At 36.9% G+C, this 20,198-nt stretch overlaps 1 long non-coding RNA gene across 1 annotated transcript in view; it reads left to right on the forward strand.

The window, feature by feature from the left end:
- Positions 1-19,390, forward strand: part of LOC126623815 (uncharacterized) — a 65,999-nt gene extending 46,609 nt beyond the window's left edge. The window contains exon 2 of the long non-coding RNA XR_007623893.1: positions 19,066-19,390. This is a non-coding gene — a long non-coding RNA (uncharacterized LOC126623815). The remainder of the gene's footprint in view (positions 1-19,065) is intronic.
- Positions 19,391-20,198: the final 808 nt, after the last annotated feature.

Below are 20,198 nucleotides of genomic sequence, written 5' to 3' on the forward strand. Positions count from 1 at the left end.
AATTTTTATAATTGGTGAGGGATCATCACCTTATTAATTAGCAAACACAATCCATGATTGGTAATTTTAAGACCATGATCGTGTTAGACATATTCTAAAGTCATCAATATACTTGCAATTCCATCAACATCAACAAGTGGATGCATGCTTAAAGCTAGTTTCCAATAGTTTGACGCCATGGTCTGGTTTAATAGAAAAGTCATCAAAGTGTAATTAGGATCTATATAATTTTTATATTTCATTTTTATACTTTATCGTTTGTTTCTGTACAAATCTTCAAATCCACCAATCTGATTTTCCATTAATTACTTGGGACATAATTAATTGTCATGCGAACCTTAGAAAAAAACGTCTCCTACGTACGTCTCACGAGACGTGTGGGACATAATAGCATGCAGTGAGTGCAAAAAGAAAGATTCTCATCAACTTGTTTCCAACCTACATATTATTTGAGAAAATTTGGCATCTCAGCGTGTTGTATCATTCATATTATAAGATGATGATATTTACATACTTATTTTTATTTTTTATGCTTCATACATTTACTCTTAATTTCTAATCATTTAATTCTCTTCAATTCATTCGATTATGATGCGAAAATTATGTTGACACACAAATTAAACCCTCTTTTTGACAATTGTAGTATGGATAAGTAGGGATCGTTCTAAACCGGGGATTAGAAGGGATTGCTAAACGCTTGAAAACTGACTTAAAAACATAAAAACAAAGTTTAAAACACTAAACTAGACTCAAAGAATGCAAAACTAAACTCTAAAACACTAAAACAAATCAAAAGACTCAAAACAGCACCAAAAACACTCAAAACTGCCTTAAAACACTTTCTGGGCAGTTTTGAGACTCTAATGCAAACTTGAACGAATTTTGGTTTCCTAATGACCTAAAACACTTAAAAACATAATCTAAGACAAGTTCTAACTAATATGACTCAAAGAAATAAAGTGGGGTTGATTTTGGACGAATTTAAATTAAATGGCAGATTGTAAAGAAAACAGATTGTAAGACAAAATTGTGATGAATCAATGGATGATGGAATAGCTAAGGGGTTCTTCTCCACACATGAAATATATGCAACGTAAATCAATTTCCAGTTATCAATTCAATAAGTTATGAACCTCGACACTCCAAGTTAATTAGGTCCGCTTAAATTAACCTTCAGATTTCCCTAGAATCATTGAATTGGATGAATATGCATCACAAACAAATTATTCCCAACAAGTTCTCTATATGAACAACATGATAAAGATACAAGTTAGAATCACTACGTTCTTTGGAAATCATAAGCATCGACAAGGCATTCATAACTATGAAAAGCATGATACTCTTGCCAGGAATCTACTTAACATGATCGTGACTAGCGACCTTCACTACTTGCGAATATAAATTCATAACGATTAGGTGAAACAAACTTATATCCTAGCACCAAATTCAAGCATGCAAATTAAGCGTGCACTCTCAATCAACATACAAGAATAAGTTCTAAATCAAACGGTTAAGCAAATTGTATTCACGACTCATGCAACGATAACTGGAAGTAATCAACTTATTTCACATATATAATCATGGTTTTGAATCCCCCCTAGCCAAGGGGGTTTTAGTTCCTCATACTTGCAAAGCAAAGATACATAAATTTAGAAATTAAACTCCAAAGAAAGAAAACACCTAGAACGCTCCAACTTGGCAGCAAGCTCATCAACGATTTCTCCTTCCTCCTTGCTGCGGCAGAGAACTTTAGAACAGGTTTTGGGTGGTATTTATGGTGTAGAATGGATGGGGAATGGTATGGAAAAGTTTAGGGTTGATGGGTGGTGCGGCTAGGGTTGTTTTTGGGCAGAAATTATGGACTATGGTGATGGAAAGGTGCGGCAGAAAGCAAGGAACAAATTCTGGCGTGAATGATGTGAATCGGAGATGGTCCTTTGGCCAAAAGGGTTTAATGAGTATATATAGGCACTTCAAAACCCTAGCAATCAGATTAGGGTTTCTAGAAACCCTAATCCATCAGAAATTAGGTTAAAACAATCAGATTTTTAGTGGGAATAAGGCCTAAGGTGCGGCTAGGGTTAGGGTTAGAGATGGGCCTTCTAGAATGCCTTGCAAGGCAAGGAAATCAGATATTCTAGAGGCCTAGGTGCGGCTAGGGTTAGGGGAAAAAGATAGGTCATCTAAAAGCCCAAAGCCACGAATAGAAACTCTCGAAAATGGAAACCTCCAAGAATAGAAACTTCCAACTTTAGAAACTTTGGTTTCGAATTCTGAATTCTTTGTTCTTCACTTTCATTTCTTCATTTCTTAAGCTCCTTTGACCTTCAAACTCGTCCATTCCTTGTGCTCCAAGCATGTACTTTCCAATCTAAGCTCCATTTAGCTCCAAAAGGCTCCAATTTGCATCCTTTTATGTAATATGCCCTTAAACCTGAAAACATATGAAACTAGCTTAAAAGACTACTTTAAACTAAGAAAACATAACAAAAATGCATAAGAACTAGTTAACTAAGGTGCATAAATATGCTCCTATCAGATTCGACGGCTAGAAATTAAGAGGAATGTGAAAAGTAAAAAAGAGTGTGTGGACAACACCATTCTATCATAAACTGATATAATTTTAGTATTTTATAGTGTAAAATGAAAAATTAAAAGATCATAACCTCTTTAAAGTTTCAAGAGTGTGAAATATAGTTAACCTTGAAATAAATCATTTTCTTTTCTTCAAGTGAATCTCCTTGTCCATGAAATCTCACCAATTTCAGTCATGGAATTTGTATTTGTTAATAAGGTGACGATCACTCATCGATTTTGATGTTTAAAAATTAATATGGTGGCAGTGAGTATAATACATAGGGTCACATTTGTATAACATATTCGTCACATATGGTGTTATTGGGATCTTTTGTTTGTGTATGTGCACCCTCCCTCCAACTAAGTTGTATTAAAAAAAAGGTCTTGGGTTTTTTATTTTGAAGATGAACTTGCATCAACAAAAAAAATGAGTTGAGAGGGTAATTTCATGAACTATTGCTCCAAATTATCCTTTTATTTTACAAATGTGACGTGAGTTCCTAATTTGCCCCTAAGATTGAATTATGAAAGTGATGAAAGAGTTGAAGGACTTAAATATAAGTCACAAATAATTTCAAGAACCATTCCTCCAAATTACCATTCTACAAATTAAGACGTGTAAAAGTTGGTAGCCCTTCGATAAATTTGATTAATATGTTTAATAGAAAAATTATTATCTCATTTTATACCAGTTTGAACGGATACTAATGAATTAAGATAAAATGCGATATACAGAGGAGGGAGAGGATGGGGGAGAAAAGAAAGATAGGGGGACTTTGAAAGAGTGTGTGCGTGTAACGTATCAATAAAATCCCATGAGCGCAAAAGCTCAAAATGTTCACACAGAAAAAGACCAGTCAAGAGACACGTGGCATGTAAGAAAATTACACTACATTAACAGTATGAACATGAACATGAAACCATTAGATTAAAACAAGAATAAGTAAACCACACAAAATTAGATGCGAACAAGCTGACAGTGCCCTAGCTAGAACTCAAAGTGACTTAAGCAATCAATTTCACGATACAAATCTTGTTTTTAATAGAAAAGATACAAATCCTTAAGGAAAAACAAAGTCAGGAGTAACGATAACTAGTACAATGATAAATTTGTATATGGTGACATGGAAAATTTTGAAAAGTAGTCAAATTGTGGGCACACCGAAGGTTATTAGACCAATGATTCAAATTTTTAGAATTTAACTGCCCGAAGGGGATTCAGGCCCAATTTCGAGCATTGCCCGAGGAGGTCTCTACTGCTTATATTTGTAAATTCTGAAAATAATAGCTAATTATACTTTGTATGCATGTATGTTGAAGGGTCCATGCATGATGTCAACTGTGGAGCAGCAACAACAGTAAGGAACAGCACTCATCTGCCACATCTCCCGACGAGTCTATGTACTTAGACTGTCAAACTTTAAGAAAGATAGGCATGTCACTTTATATAGCGGTATCAATTGCAGACCTTGATCACCGAGATCTCTTGATCAACATCTAGCACAACAAGCAAACTGATATGAAGCAGGTCATGCATATGGCAATTCAGAATTCAGATAAGATCAAACTCAACTGCTTAATTAGTTATTTGTTTTATTTTTATGTTTTTCTAGACCTAATAAACAAGATAAATTTTACGCAATTCATAGTTATTCCAAACTTGGGTTTCTGGGTTGTTTTAGTTTTAATATATCAGGACTTTTCTCTCATTTCCGCATTTTTTTTTCTTTAATTTCCAAACTTAGGTTTCTGGGTTGTTTTAGTTTTAATATATCAGAACTTTTCTCTCATTTCCGCATCTTATTCCCTTTAATTTCCAAACTTGGTTTTCTGGGTTGTTTTAGTTTTAATATATCAGAAATTTTCTCTCATTTTCACTTTTTTTTTTTCTTCTTTAATTTGTGTATGGGACCCTGTGAATCTCTTAGAATTTTTCTAAATCTCTTAGAGTTTTGATGCACTAACCAAATCCGAATCAGAGACACAAAAGCCAAAAGTGTGCACACATGAATTATTCGTTCTATATATGAAAAAGTAGAAACATTGAAACATAAATTTAAAACAGATAAGCAAACCACATACATAGATTAAAATTACAAAAGCGAAATACACAGAATTAAGTACTTCTGGGAGGAGTTAAAAAAAAGGGTACTTTTGGGAGGAGTAGAATAACTGCTGAATTGTATGCATTACAATGGTGTTTGATGTTTGAGGTGAGATCTAATAGGGTTTTGGGGATTGGGATGCCAAAGCTGATGACGAGGAAGGAGGACGATGAGGTAATGAGCCAAAGCAGACAACTAAACGATCAAAGATCAGGCGTTTGACTGATTTTCTCTTGGAGGGAAACACACTTCCAGCTTTTGGCTTGAAGCATGAGTAGTTTTGCGTCTCCCGCTGAACCATCATCTTCATTTCCCGACCATCTGGATTCTTCTGCTTCTTCATCCCTTTCTCTTCAGCCTCTCCAATGTTTGCCCTTACTGCCATCTCTCTCTCTCTCTCTCTCTCTCTCTCTCGTGTGACGTATATGTGTATGTGGTTTTGGTTGTGGGCTTCTTACTCTAAGAAGAGAGGGTTTAGTAATGAACCAGAAATCGCCAAAAAAAAAAAAAAAATGAAAAAAGAATAATGAATGAAAGATGACTTGATGAAAGGTAAACCTAAAAATCAACTCAGGACAGAAAGCGTGGCAACAAACAGTAGCTTTGTCGCAATTTAAAAAAAAAAAAAGCTATATCAAGACAAATTTTTAGGACAAACTAGAAATTGTGCCCGCGCGTTAGTGCGGGATTGAAAATTATATGAAAAATTACGCAACTGTATTCTCTTCATAAAACAAATATAACAGAAAGTTTTAAATAATTAGATAATGGAAATTGGATACAAAAATATTAAAGTGGCAAAGTAAATGTAAGTGGTGAGAAAAGCTATACTAATTACGCCCCCGACCTTTATCGAACATAGGCTTGAACAAAGAAGCAATCACTTCTACTTTTGGTGATTGAATACAAACTCCAACATAAAATACATGACATGATAAAGCAACAAACTTTATAGGTGACATCGTATGAAAATTGCTAGTCCAGACGCAATAGTGTAATATAACGGAATATAATAGGATTTTAAAAAGTTCAATTTCCATATCAACTAAGTTGCTGAAATAAAAATTAAAATCAATTCAGTTACAATTCATCTAGTAGGATAATCATCAATTAAGTTGCATTTCAACAAAAATTAGACGTGCAACCTGTAAGTGAAGAAAAATAAGAATCTTACTACTATAAGGCCACTTTTCTTGTCGAGCTCATACTTAACCTTGCTGCGTTAACCATACTCACAAACCGGTCAACATTCAAGAAAATGGGAGTGTGTGTGAGAAAGAATCCAACCTTAATTGTGCGCATGAAATTCAGCAACTTCCTACAATACCTCTGTAATCGTATCACCCATGAAACTACATAAACAAAACCAACAAATGTGGAAATCTAAAGGCATCATAAACATCACAGATGAAACACAACTTATGATTAATCTTCAAGATGTAAAATTTAAAATTATTACTCACATCAGCATTCAACCAACAAATAGGTACAATTATCTAGATACTGATGAATTAAAGCTTGCAGCAACAACTTCAAGACCCATTGACATCACGCGAGCGGATAAAATGTATTAGTTAATTCCCAAGCTAGTAAGATAACGAATTTCATGAACAAAAAAAGAGAGATGCAACTCCAATTTAACATGTCAAAAGCATTGCAACTATAGGTTTGGAAATTATAAAAGTCCATCCAATCAATAGACAGAAAACAATAGTTGTGAGTATGTGAATATGCAACCAAGAATCTAAAATATATTTGACAAATTTGCGATTCCATTGTAGCCTAAATGATAACAAATAATTTGCCCATTATAGACACAATACAATTTATATACAAACTCATCATGAATGAAACAAATTTAAACACCAAAACAGAAATTTATTCCTCCAGAGTAGAGGGGGGAAATAATTTTTTTACTTGAAAAGTTGAAGTAGCACTACTGCATAAATTACAAATGCAAATTGAGGGAATACCTATCAAATAAAGTTGACTACATTCCGAGCAATGCTAAGAGAATATTCTTAATCTTTTCAAGTGCTACATGCAGCGAACATAAAGTTTGGATACCAGACTGGCTCCTAGTTGTTTCCAAAGAAGGAAAAATTGACATTATTTTGCAATAAATTGCAGAGAGTACCTTACACTGAAAACAAAAACAATCAACCAACGATGTATGACGATAAAACTATAAGACAAAATAAAAGGCTGATATTCAGATGACCCATGGTGATGGTGATCCAAAAATATATATATATATGGACAATAGCTTCAAAATTGAGTTTTAGAGAGAGTGAGAGGTGAAGTCACCTTGTAACCAGAGACCAAATCCATTTTTTTTCTCATTACCCACGTTGCAATTCAACTTGAGAAATCCCGAAACTAAACACCCAAACACAATGCAATCAAATATCAACACGAAATATTAATTGGAAGCTAAAAAGATTGAAACTTGCCTACTGTGATGTATACAGTTTGGGCATTTGCTTGTGAGACTGTTGTGACATGCTGATCTCAGCTCCTTTAAAGTAACATCAGACGTTGTCTGCCAAGTAGGTAAAATCCATAAGATATCTTATAATCCATGAGATAAATTATTACGTCAAAGTTATACGCTAAAAGAAAATTCATACTTCTATATGAACCCAAAGGACAATTTTTGCATATACCTTGGTAGGTTCATTCTCTAGATGAGTATCTCTACTCATCATCCATGTCATGTGAAAACCTCATGCTAACTTCTGCAGAAAGCCACCAAAAAAATGAAAAATAAAATTAGACAAAAAGGTTGGAGAGAATATGAAATAACTAATTAGAGAGAGCAGAACCATAGTAACCAATCGGGAAAGATGCTTTTAAATTCAAGAAAAAACATTTAAGAGAAAGTGAAAAAAAAAAACCATCAATTTTCAATTATTTTTCAATCTTATAGTTGGGATTACACAGAAAATATAACTAAAATCCCCAACTTTCTCAGAAAACTACAACTATTTTTACAAATTTCCATCACCCAACATTGAAAAATGAAAATTAAGAAGCAACACAAAAGCAGGCAAACAACAGAATAAAAGAACAAAACACGTGAGAACCGAAACGTTAAAAACAACACATACCCATTCAAAAACAAAAAATCCCAGAAAATCTGTATATTAGCACTCCTTGCAATACCCCAAAATCAGAAAATTAGAAAAATTTAGTTTGATAACATTGTAACTTAAGAAACCTCTAAATTTCTAGTCAAAGGAAAATTAATACCACCTCTGCATAAAAAATAATCAGAAGATAAAAACTCAAATTCATAAAGCATTTGTTCAAAGTATTTATTAGAGAAACTTACATATGGATGAATGTGTCGATCTCTTGTATCATGTAGAGCAGCATTGCCTGGACTTCGCGAATATAATAGGTTCTCAGCATTCAAATGATTTTCATACACTTTGCAAAAAACCCGACCATATAACTGCACAGAAAAATTAAAAAAAATTATAATGATAAATTCGAATCTATAGTAAAATAAAGAACAAAGAAAAAGTCACTTATTATAAATCACCTACTTTGCTTCATCATCGTCTGCACAATCTTCTGCCAATTCATACCCAAATATCCATACGATCTAACAAATAAATCGCCTGAAAAAACATATGAAATCCAAACTCCAGCAGTTTTGAAGTAACCTAAAATAAAAATTATTCTTATAGATACAAAGCAACTAAACAAAATTTATACCTTTCTCTTTTTTGGGATTTGAAATTCTCGAGAGCCCCATCCTCATTTTCTTTAGTCCAGACAACAGATTGAGAAGCATCTTTACAGAATACACACATGCATGAGTCAAAGTTGCTTGATTTGACATTCGGCCATGAAAACGAAGAAAGGGAGAGGTGGCCGTGCTTTACCTTTATCGCCGATGGGATTTGCGGAGTCCTCCGTGAAGGCAGAGTCATCGATGATGAGTGCAGAGCCGATCTGAGCAAGGCACCGGGAGATGGTGATGGATCTTGATCCAGTTTGGGGGTTGAACTTTTGGAGATCGATTTAATTTCTTGTTTCAAAAGTGTTAATCGCAGAAGACGTAGTAGAGACGTTTGCGGGAGGTGTGTTAGGGAAGGAGAGGGCTAGAGTTTTTTTAGAAAGAAGCAGACGTCTGAGAGCTTGGCTTCGAAATGGAACGAAGAGTCCAGAAGGACCAGAATTTCTAGAACCACATCAATGCGTCGAGATCCCATAGAAGCAGGTTTCTTTTCCACGACGACCAACACGTGTATACAAAGGGTAAAATTGTAAATGCACTGTACAAAACGGAAAAAATAGCTGTGAATGGGCAGCAGCTCAAGGGCAGTTCCGCCAAAACACTGCTCGTGAACAGTGCTTTTCCACCGGGTTTTAGTATATAGATAATATCAATACATTTGATATTTTATATCAAGACAAACTTTTGAAATACAATTTCAACATACATATATAGGTAAGCAAACATGGCAACAAACAGTCTTGCGATATATATATATATGATCGTCGTGCTTGTATTTGATTATATAATTTTCTCAGACAAATTATACCCAAGATAAACTTTATATGTAGGGTTTAACTATCCGAAATGATTATGTAATCTTTTTTAGCTTTAAAAAAAGGGTTTATAAATAATTTCATAATAATTGGATATAAATGAAAATTTTGAAAATAGAGAGATAAAAGAAAAACATAGAAAATATGAGATAATTAAAAATAGATACCAACTGAAAGTTGGATAGTTTACAATGCATAATTTTATATTATATATTTTACTTATTTATTTATTTATTTATTTTTAACTTAGGCGGTCTAGAGAAATTTTCTAGATATGAAAATACAAAGAGTAAATTTAAAATTCTTTATTAAGAATTAAACATATTCATTTTTGTTATAAACTTCTTATTTAAGTATGACTGTGTAAATCCTAAATTAGATTTGATTATAGTTATTCTTCTATATTAAGGACTTGTATTCCTTGGAGGAGAAATATTTCTTCTCTCTCTTATTACTATAAACAAAGGCATTGTGTAAGGGGAATAACACATCTCTCTCTGTATTTTCTCTATGCTGCCGGTCCCCTCTTCCTGTTAGTTTAACATAGTTCACAACACGTTATCAGCATGCTCCTACCGTTGCACTTAGGAATCTGACGTGAAAGTTTTCTGCATCAAACCAGTTCACCAATATCATCATGCAATCAGGTTCTTTCAAAACAACGATTTTTATCTCGATATTTTTGCAGCCCTGATAACATGAACATTCACCATAATGCATGACTCAACTTTATGTTTATCGAATTTTAGATTCTACATAAATTGTGTATGCCTTATATCCATAATTGTTGAATTATGTGAATTTGATATTGCCATGAAATTATTTGAATACATATGCATTGAATTGATTGAAAAAAAATATATATTAAAATATGATTCTTCTAGGGTTCTTTGAACCCAGGACCCGAGTAAACCCCGTGGAGCTTGAAGTTCCACCTCCGTGAATGAACCAAAACGACGTCGTCCTAAACCCAGAAACCCCCCCTCGTTGTCACTAGCCACAACCTTGTCGTCTTCTTTTCTGGGCAACCGCGGCCTGAAGTCGTGTTCTTGGGCTACTTTCATTGTCTTGGACGACGATTGAACGGAATTCTAGAAGAATTCTTTCAAAATATTTTTTGAATCTTTGGTTCTAAATCCCTCGATCAAGAAACCTTTTCTTTATCACTTGGATTTGTTCCCCTTCGAACTCAAGGACCTGCACCATGGTTTTCAACCTAGAACTCAACCGCCCGCAGTAGTGGCACCAGTCTCCTTCTTTGGCGAAGCTACCCAGCACACATTGAGGTGTTCTAGACACCAAAACTCGAAGCCCATATTGGGCTAGCCTGCTCGGCCAGCGAAAAAAAAAGGAATTTTTTTTTCTTCTTTTAACTAGGCTCGCCTAAAGCGGTCCAACACCATAGCTTGGCCCAACACGTGACACCAGCCCGAGGGCTATGGTGTCCCACATGCACGCATTGCACCAAATCCCAACCCCGTGTTGGTGCATCTGTGTTCCCACATGCAAGAGATCCCAGCCTGCAGTTGGTGCATCGGTGCACCTGCATCGCGCCGCATATGATTAGTGCCCATATGGGCCTTTGTTTTGGACCCTATTTTTGCAGCCTGTTTGCTGCGATTAGGCTCGCATCCCAATTCTTTTTTACCTGACCAGCCTGTGTCCACCGCATCCCATTTTGGGCCTAGGCTACACGGCACAAATTTGCTCAACCCACCCGTGGGTTTTGGCCCATATTTTTGGGCCCCCGAGCTCAATTGTTTATTTTTTTAGACAATTTGGGTTTTATATTTTTTTTTACCCGTATTTTAATTTTGGCCTGAAGTTCAAATAATTAATTCAATTATAATTTTAGACTTGAATATCTATTTACATATTTTCTTGTTACATATATCTATATATAATTGTGTTTGTCTGCAAGAACATATGAACCTGAAATTCATAATTATTTTGAAACATGAAGTTTCTAGAAACATGCCTTATTTGAAAACCTGAAGTTTTCCTTCAAAACTTCACCCATGAAAACCTGAAGTTTTTTCATGTAAATTTAAACCAATACAGGTCTATTAGAACCTGAATGTTCTACTCCTATATGAATGGATTGATTTTTCTCCATTACACTAACCACATCTTGTCCATTTATTTTGTAATAGGAATATGTCGAATTTGAACAAATTCGACTTCACTGCGTTGGAGGTCTCTAGAAAAAACTACCTCAAGTAGGTCCAAGATGTGAAGCTCCACCTCACTGTAAAGAATTTGCGTTCCGCCATTGAAGATGAGACGGACAACCTAGTTAGCGAAGCTGAGAAAGCCACTGCTATGATCTTCATCTGAAGACACATTTATGATGCACTGCAAACCGAGTACCTTCCTGAGGAAGAATCACTAGCACTCTAGGTCGCTTTGGCTAATCGCTTTAATCACGAAAATGACATATTCTTGCATGAAACAAGACATGACTAGCACTATTTGCGCTTCCAAGACATTAAGTTTGTGAATGAATATAATTCTGAAGTTGTCGAATTTGATCACTTCTCAAGTTCTATATTGAGACCTTGACTGAAGAAGATCTCTTGGAGAAGACCTGTTCGACCTTCTCTACTACTAATATTGTCTTGCAGCAACAACATAGGGCTCAGAAGTACATTAATTTTTCAGATTTAGTCTCTGTTTTACTTATCACTGAAAAGTAGAATAAGATGTTGATGAAAATCATCAAGCTCGACCTACTGGGGCTACTGTTGTGCCTGAAGTAAATTATAGCACAAACCAACGCTCAAAACGCCAACATAGGCATGGTAGGGGCTGCCAGAAGCCACACCGTCAAGGTCAACAGAGCAAGGCCCATCTAAGGGAGGAAACCGAGCCCAGAAGCGGCCTAACCTCACTCCCAAGGCCCCAAATTTCAAGAATAAGGGCAAAGCACCTGAAACTATAGATGTGGACATATGCTACCATTATGGTTTAAAGGACCATTGGTCCTGTGTTTGTCGTGCTTCCCAAAAGGTTCTACAAAGGATTCAGGGGAGATATTTGTAGACTGATTCACCCTCCATGTGGACCATTTAGATATTTTATGATTTTGGTTGACGCTTCCACACATTGGTCACATGTGTGCTTGTTTTCCACAAGGAACGCTGTATTGTCCAAATTGTTGGCTCATGTTATCAATCTCAAGGCTCATCACCCTGATTATCCCATCAACTTTATTCAATTGGATAATGCTGGAGAATTCATATCTAAAACTTTTGATGATTATTGCATGTCGGTTGGGGTTGAAGTTTAACATCCAGTACCCCATGTTCACACTAGAATGGCCTGGCATATGCATTCATTAAGCGCTTACAAATGATTGCTTGATCATTGATCATACAAACCAAGCTCTTGATCGCTGCTTGGGGCCATGCAATATTGCACATAGCCATGTTGGTTCGCCTGAGGCTTTTTGTGACCCAACCATATAACGTCATTCAGTTGGTTACCGGATATATCGCATCTGAGCATCTAAGCATTTTTTGTTGTGCGGTCTATGTGTCGATTTCGCCACCCTTACGTAAAAAAATAGGGCATCAGCGAAGGATGAGAATCTATGTTGGATATGATTCTCCTTCAATTATTCGTTACTTAGAACCTTTGATAGGATATTTGTTTACCGCTCGTTTTGCAAATTGTCACTTCTATGAGACAATCTTCATGTAGTTAAGGAGAGATAAGAATGTCAACGTTCCTAAAGAATGACGCGAATTATCGTGGACGATTCCTACTTTGTCTCATTTAGATCCCCACACCGCTCTGTTTGAAACTAAAATACATCACATATTAGATCTTCAGAGCGTAACTCAGAGCATGCCAGATGCTTTCACCGATCTAGCGTGACTGACAAGATCACATATTCCGGGTGCGAATGTACCTGCAAAGATAGATGTACCAAATGTATGACGGACTTTCTTCCTGGAGGCCCAGAACGCCACTTTGGCTAATCCACATACATTAGCGACTAGCTAATCATCCGCCCTTACACATAAGTGTGGCAAACCACTTGGTTCATATGATTCACACCCTCGAAAGAGGAAACCCAAGACACAGGCCCCTGAAGAGCCTACCGTGAATCCGACTGTCTCTTAATCATTCTATCCAACTCATGAAGAAATTCTAGATTACAGAAATGTCCTTGAATAGACAAATTCACCTCCTGAAAATCATGATATTTCGGTCCATTATACTAGCCTTGATGATATTTGGTGTAGAAATGAGATGATCGTCGACAATACATTAGCATATGCAGTAGCTACTGAGATCATGTTGAGCGATGACATTGAACCTCGTTCTGTTGATGAATGTCGACGTAGAACTGATTGGTCAAACTGGAAACAAGCAATCCAAGTCGAACTTGATTCGCTTGTGAAACGTAAGGTGTTTGGACATGTAGCTCTTACTCCTTCACATGTGAAGCCTGTTCGCTACAAGTGGGTTTTCGTTCGGAAGTGTAATGAGAAGAACCAAATTGTGCGTTGCAAAGATCATTTTGTTGCGCAAGGCTTCTCACAACTCTTCGGGATTGACTATGACAAAACTTATTTACCCGTTATAGATGTGATTACTTTTCGTTACCTTATCAGTTTGTTAGTTTTTGAAAAACTAAGTATGCAGCTGATGGACGTAGTAACTGCGTATCTTTATGGGGATCTTGATACGAAAATTTATATGAATGTTCCCAAAATACTTACATTGACTCGATCAAATATTTTCAAACCCCGGAACATGCTCTCAATTAGGCTGAGGCGTTCACTCTACGGTTTGAAACAATCAGGAAAAATATGGTATAACCGTCTAAGTGAGTATTTGACTAGTCAGAGATATGTGAACAATAAACTATACCCTTGTGTGTTCATTAAGAAGTCACATTCTTGTTTTGTGATTCTTGCAGTATATGTTGATGACATGAATCTCATCAGAACTCCTGAAGAGCCCTAGAGAACTGCAGTGCACCTGAAGTCGAAATTTGAGATGAAAGATCTAGGAAAGACTTGACACTGTCTCGGTCTCGAGATAGAGCACCGTTTAGATGGAATCTTACTACATCAATCAAACTACACCTAGAAGGTGTTGTGCCACTTTAACGAGGATAAAGCGAAGCCTTCGAGTACTTCTATGGTCGTTCGATCGCTACATGCAAAAATAGATCATTTCCATCCGAAAAAGGATAATGAAGAGATTTTAGAGCCTGAAGCTCCTTATCTAATTGCGATAGGCTCTTTATTGTACTTAGCTCAATACATTAGACCCGACATCTCCTTCACTGTTAATCATTTGGCAAGATACAATAATGCACTAACATGCAAACATTGGACTGGTGTTAAAGACATCTTCCGCTACCTTAAGGGTGCCACATATCTGGGCATGTTCTATCCTACGGATCCTTGAGTGATGCCGCACCCCCTTATCTTAAATCGATTCTCACCTTGTTAGTTATGCCAATGCAAGATACTTATCTGATCCGCACAAAGCGTATTCTCAAACGGGTTAGTCTTTACTGTTAGAGGTACTGCAATCTCTTAGAGGTCAACCAAAATAGACCTTAATTGCCACTTCGTCTAACCATGTTGAAATTCTCGCCCTACACGAAGCAAATCGGGAATGCTTATGGCTGAAAGGAGTTGTGGGCCATATTCGAAGCTCTTGCAATCTTTACCCCATCGTTGACGTCCCGATAACGATCTATAAAGACAACGCAACATGCATTGAACAGCTCAAGAAGGGTTACATCAAATGAGACAACACCAAGCACATTGCGTTGAAGTTCTTCTTCTCACATCAACAACAAAAGCATCAGAATATTGATGTCACGCAAATCCATGCACAAGACAATCTGGCCGACCTCTTCACTAAATCACTACCGAATGTGACGTTTCAGAAGTTTGTTCAAGAAATTGGTATGCGTAAACTTTCTGAGTTGTAACATTGTTAGTTCTCTTTGGAATTGTGTCAAACTCAGGGGGAGTATCCTGAAGTATACTTGCTTGATCTTAATGTACTTTTTTTCCTATGATTAGGAGCATTTTCCCACTGGGGTTTTGCTACCTAACAAGGTTTTGACGACTCACCCACCTTAGGTTAATCATATCCCTGATAACGTCTTGTAGACGTTTCATTTGACTTTGCATTACTCACACATTTTTCCTTAGACTATGGATTTTGTCCCTACTCGGTTTTTACCATAGCCTTAGGATTTTTGTGAGACTTAGTTCCTTATACAAGTTCCTACCTTATTGAGACTAGCGTGTTCCCATAATCAGTGACGATGAGTCGATTTCCTCAACTCTACATGATGCCGAATCTACTTGAGTACTTATACACTCAAGGGGTAGTGTTATAAACTTCTTATTTAAGTGTGATTGTATAAATCCTATTTATATTTGATAGTTATTCTTTTCTATTAAGGCTTGTATTCATTGGAGGAGAATGATTTATTCTTTCTCTTATTACTATAAATAAAGGCACTGCTTAAGGGGAATAACACATCTCTCTTTATATTTTCTCTGTGCCGCCGACCCTTCTTCCTTGTCAGTTAAACATAGGCCACAAAAATTTTGAGTTATATTGGGCTTTTGATATGATCTTATGTGCCACTTTCTTTTATGTCTTTATTGATATTTTTTTTACAAATAATAAAATAATCTAATACTAAATTAAATATATTTAAACTATGAAAATGGAAAGGGTGGAGGGATTTAACTCGGGCCCTGAGACCAGTCTACCACTTCTTGTGCTTATTGATTTCCAAAAACTTTATATACGAATCTTATAGACAACTTTTAGCATGGAATGAGGACGGAAGCTTCCAGGAAGATGTCTGGCTATATCCTACTTAACTGATAACTACATTTCAAGTACGCTCTTAACGAAATGGAGTCACACTGACAGCGACATTTCTTCTTCCGTGCATCTTCCTGGATGTTTGAGGTGAGGACCAACCGACCAAGGCATCGGCTTCTTTGAGTCAATTCACCTAGGGCTTTATTACTGTAAATTTACTTAGTGGTTATCAAAATTGTTCTCAATTTTTTTGTTGTTCTTATTTGGGCATTTTGTTTTGGAAAATTACAGAAAAATATAAACCATTTAAAAATTAAATTAAACGTGGAGACCAGGCCATTCAAAAGAAAGACGAATCCATAAGACATTCGCAAATTTCAAAAGATTTAGGGAGATTTATTAGGTCCCGAAATAAAATCTCAGGAGGGTATTATGTTGATGAACCAACAAGATTTAGCAAGATGCGCTATGTAACTTCGTTTGTGAAAGTTTTAGGATGGGTAGTTAATCTAGAGGGGATGAATAGGTTAACTTAAAAATTCAATTCAATTTTCAATTTACTTTCACATTCACAACACATATCAAATTATCCTACATATATGCAGTTAAAACAATAAATAAAACGTGCAATAGGACGTAGAATTTAATGAGGCAAAACCCACCACTAGGAAAATCATCGGGCTCCCATCAAGACAAACACTAAAGAAATGAGTAAAGACTTACATACTAACGTGATCATGCATAATGTATGTATGATGAAATGATTTTTGAAAATCAACCAATTACAAAAATCACAAGGCACATTTTCATAATTGATTTCGATTAAAGCTCGGAAAAAATCAGTGAAGAAAAATGAATTTTGTCTTCTAAAATCACACGGCTGAAACAGTTTTTCTCACACTAGCACACTGACGTAAAGATCAAACTGTAATGCTCTATGTGCTTATTAGCCTAGCTATGCGACAAGAACCAAATATATAATCATATATACTCATGCACCATGAAGTGACTACACCATCTATGAAGCACGCACAACCGCAACCATGCTATTTTTCTTCTAAGCTCTTCTCAGTGCATGTGGAATTTAAAGCATGTGTATCTCACTAAAACCTCACTCACGCATGAGCGGCAGCCAAACCAAACCCTAATCTAATGCATGCTGCAGCAACCAAAACAAAAAATATGAGATGATGATGACTTCTAAAAACCTAACCCATGCCATAATACTCTCCAAAAACAAACTGACTACTCTCAATGCATATATTGTTGAAATGTAATCTTGTCTTAGCCCAAGACAATTGATCCAGCCCATACACAAAGAAAGATCCATGAACATGCTAGAGAATTATAGCAAAGTTCAAGTTGGTGGAAGAGTCTAGAAGAATGGTGAGGATTCCACCAACATACAAGATTAATGTAGATAATTCTAGCTTAGGAAGGTAGTGGAATTATCTAGATATCTCTAGCATGATGCTTCCATGCTTCTCCAAGGTTCCATCCATGCCTATAAAAGGAGAAGGCATCCACACCATTTGAAACAACCAAGAAAGCAAGTAGTGAGAAGTGAGAAGAAGCAACAAAGCTTATAAGAGTGTTTGAGTGTTTCCTCTTGTTCTAAGTTTGTGAGTGAATAAAAATCTTGTGTAATAGTTTGAGTATTATTTCTTTCTCTTGCCTATCGATTCCGATGCATTACATTCTTTTTTGTGAGATAAACATCTCCAAAGTAGTGAAGTCTTTTTAAACCCCAACAAAGCGGTACCAGAGCTATGGCTAGCAACGCTATGACAGCCTTCCAAGTTCCAGTGCTCGACGACAACAACTTCGATAATTGGAGTATCAAAATGAAGGCCCTTTTGGGAGCACACGATGTATGAGAAGTTGTGGAAAAAGGCTACACTGAGCCAGAAGATGAAGCTACTATGTCCCAACCCCAGAATAAGAGTTTGAAAGATTCAAGAAAGAGAGACAAGAAGGCTCTCTCCCTCACCACCAAGCATTAGATGACAATGGCTTTGAAAAGGTCTCGAGTGCAAACTCTGCCAAGCAAGCATGGGAGAAGCTTTAAACCTCTTACAAAGGAGCTGAACAAGTGAAAAAGGTTCGTCTTCAAGTATTAAGAGGTGAGTTCGAATCTCTACAAATGAAAGGGTCTGAATCAATCTCTGATTATTTCTCAAGAGTCCTAGCCGTTTCCAATCAATTAAAAAGAAACGGAGAAAAGTTAGAAGATGTTAGAATTATGGAGAAGATACTACGCTCGTTTGACCCCAAGTTCGAGCACATTGTTGTGATGATTGAAGAAACTAAAAACTTGGAAGAAATTAGTATAGAGCAATTAATGGGTTCGCTATAAGCATATGCAAAGAAACATAAGAAGAGGCAAGGGAATGATGAGCAGCTCCTCAAGACGCATGTCCAGCCAAAGAAGAAAGAAGAAAGCTTGGACAACGAGAGAAACCAGTACGAATGAAGTCGTGGTCGAGGTCGTGGACGTGGACATGGTTGGAACTTTAACAATCATAACAACTACGAAAGAGGAGGAAGCTTGACAAATGGTCATGGAAGATGATGCTCAAACTTGAGGTATGAAAAATCTCAAGTTCAATGCTACAACTGTCAAAAGTTTGGGCATTATGCTTGGGAATGTAGAGCTCTAAGCAACAGGCTTGATGAGAAGGTCAATTATGTGAAAGAAGAGAAAGAAGATAAAGGCATTGTGCTACTAGCATGCAAGAACAATGATGGAAACCAAGACTATACATGGTACCTTGACACCGGCGCCAGCAACCACATGTGCGGAAGAAGAAGCATGTTCGTAGAGCTCAATGAATCGGTGAGTGGCAACGTTTCTTTTGGAGACGAATCCAAAATACTCGTCAAAGGAAAAGGTAACATCCTAATTCCCATGAAAAATGGCGGTCACCAATTAATTTCAAATGTCTACTACGTGCCCAATATGAAAAGCAACATTTTGAGCTTGGTTCACTCTTAGAAAAAGGTTATGATATTTGTTTGTACCATACTTGACCAATCCCGAAACTACCGAGCACCGGCCAACGCTATACTGTCAAGGACCCAGAAGAGTTCCCCTCCGACCAGGAGGCCAATCACTACTCGACACGTGTCAAGATTAGAAGCCAATCAGAGCGCAGCACGTGTCAACATCAAGAACCAATCATAACATGACACATGTCAATGTGACAAAGCTACAAGTTTTTCTATAAATAGGGGTCATCCCCCCACAATATTGCCTAATGCCATTTGTGTTAAATCATTCACAAGAACTCACTAAATTGAGAGCTTGATCCTTTGTACTTGTGTAAGCCCTTCACTACTAATAAGAATTCCTCTACTCCGTGGACGTAGCCAATCTGGGTGAACCACGTACATCCTGTGTTTGCTTCTCTGTCTCTATTCATTTACGTACTTATCCTCACTAGTGACCGAAGCAACCAAGCGAAGGTCATAAAACCTGACACTTTCTGTTGTACCAAAGTCCTCGCTGATTTTGTGCATCAACATTTGGCGCCGTCTGTGGGAAACGACACTTATTCCTACTCTCTTCAGCTGTGTCAAGCTGGTTTCTATCATTCGTACACTTTCTTTTGACCAGGCATCCCTCTCCAACATGGGAAGCGAAGGAAGCCACAGCACACAGAATGACACCCCCCTTGCACATAGTGCGAAACAACGAAAGAATGAAGGAAAACGAGTTCTTCTTCAAGCTAAAGTCGATGAGTTGGAAGCTCAGAACAACAAGATAGCAATGAGGAATGAGGTCCTCCAGGAGCAATATGAGAAGCTCTTCGAGACACTCCACGAAGCTAGGCAAGCTCAGACACGCGAGCTTGTTGCCCCCGTGGAAGTCAACCATCAACTGGGTGCCCTCCAACATGGAGGGTCACATGCATTCGACATAGATATCCCTGATAGGGAACAGATTACCCCTCGACTTGATAATCAACATGAGGCTTCTCTTAACCCAGTTGCTTCGACCCGAACCATGAGAAGTGGAGGGAGACACCTCTTTGCTGAAGGGGCAGAAGGATCGAAAGCCGTCTTTCGCGATTGTCGGGATTTCCTGAAGCAACGTCGAGAGAATTTCATCCATATAAGCTCAAAGATTAATGA

This window comes from Malus sylvestris, chromosome 5, assembly GCF_916048215.2.
Source record: "Malus sylvestris chromosome 5, drMalSylv7.2, whole genome shotgun sequence".
In the NCBI taxonomy this organism is placed as follows: Eukaryota; Viridiplantae; Streptophyta; class Magnoliopsida; order Rosales; family Rosaceae; genus Malus; species Malus sylvestris.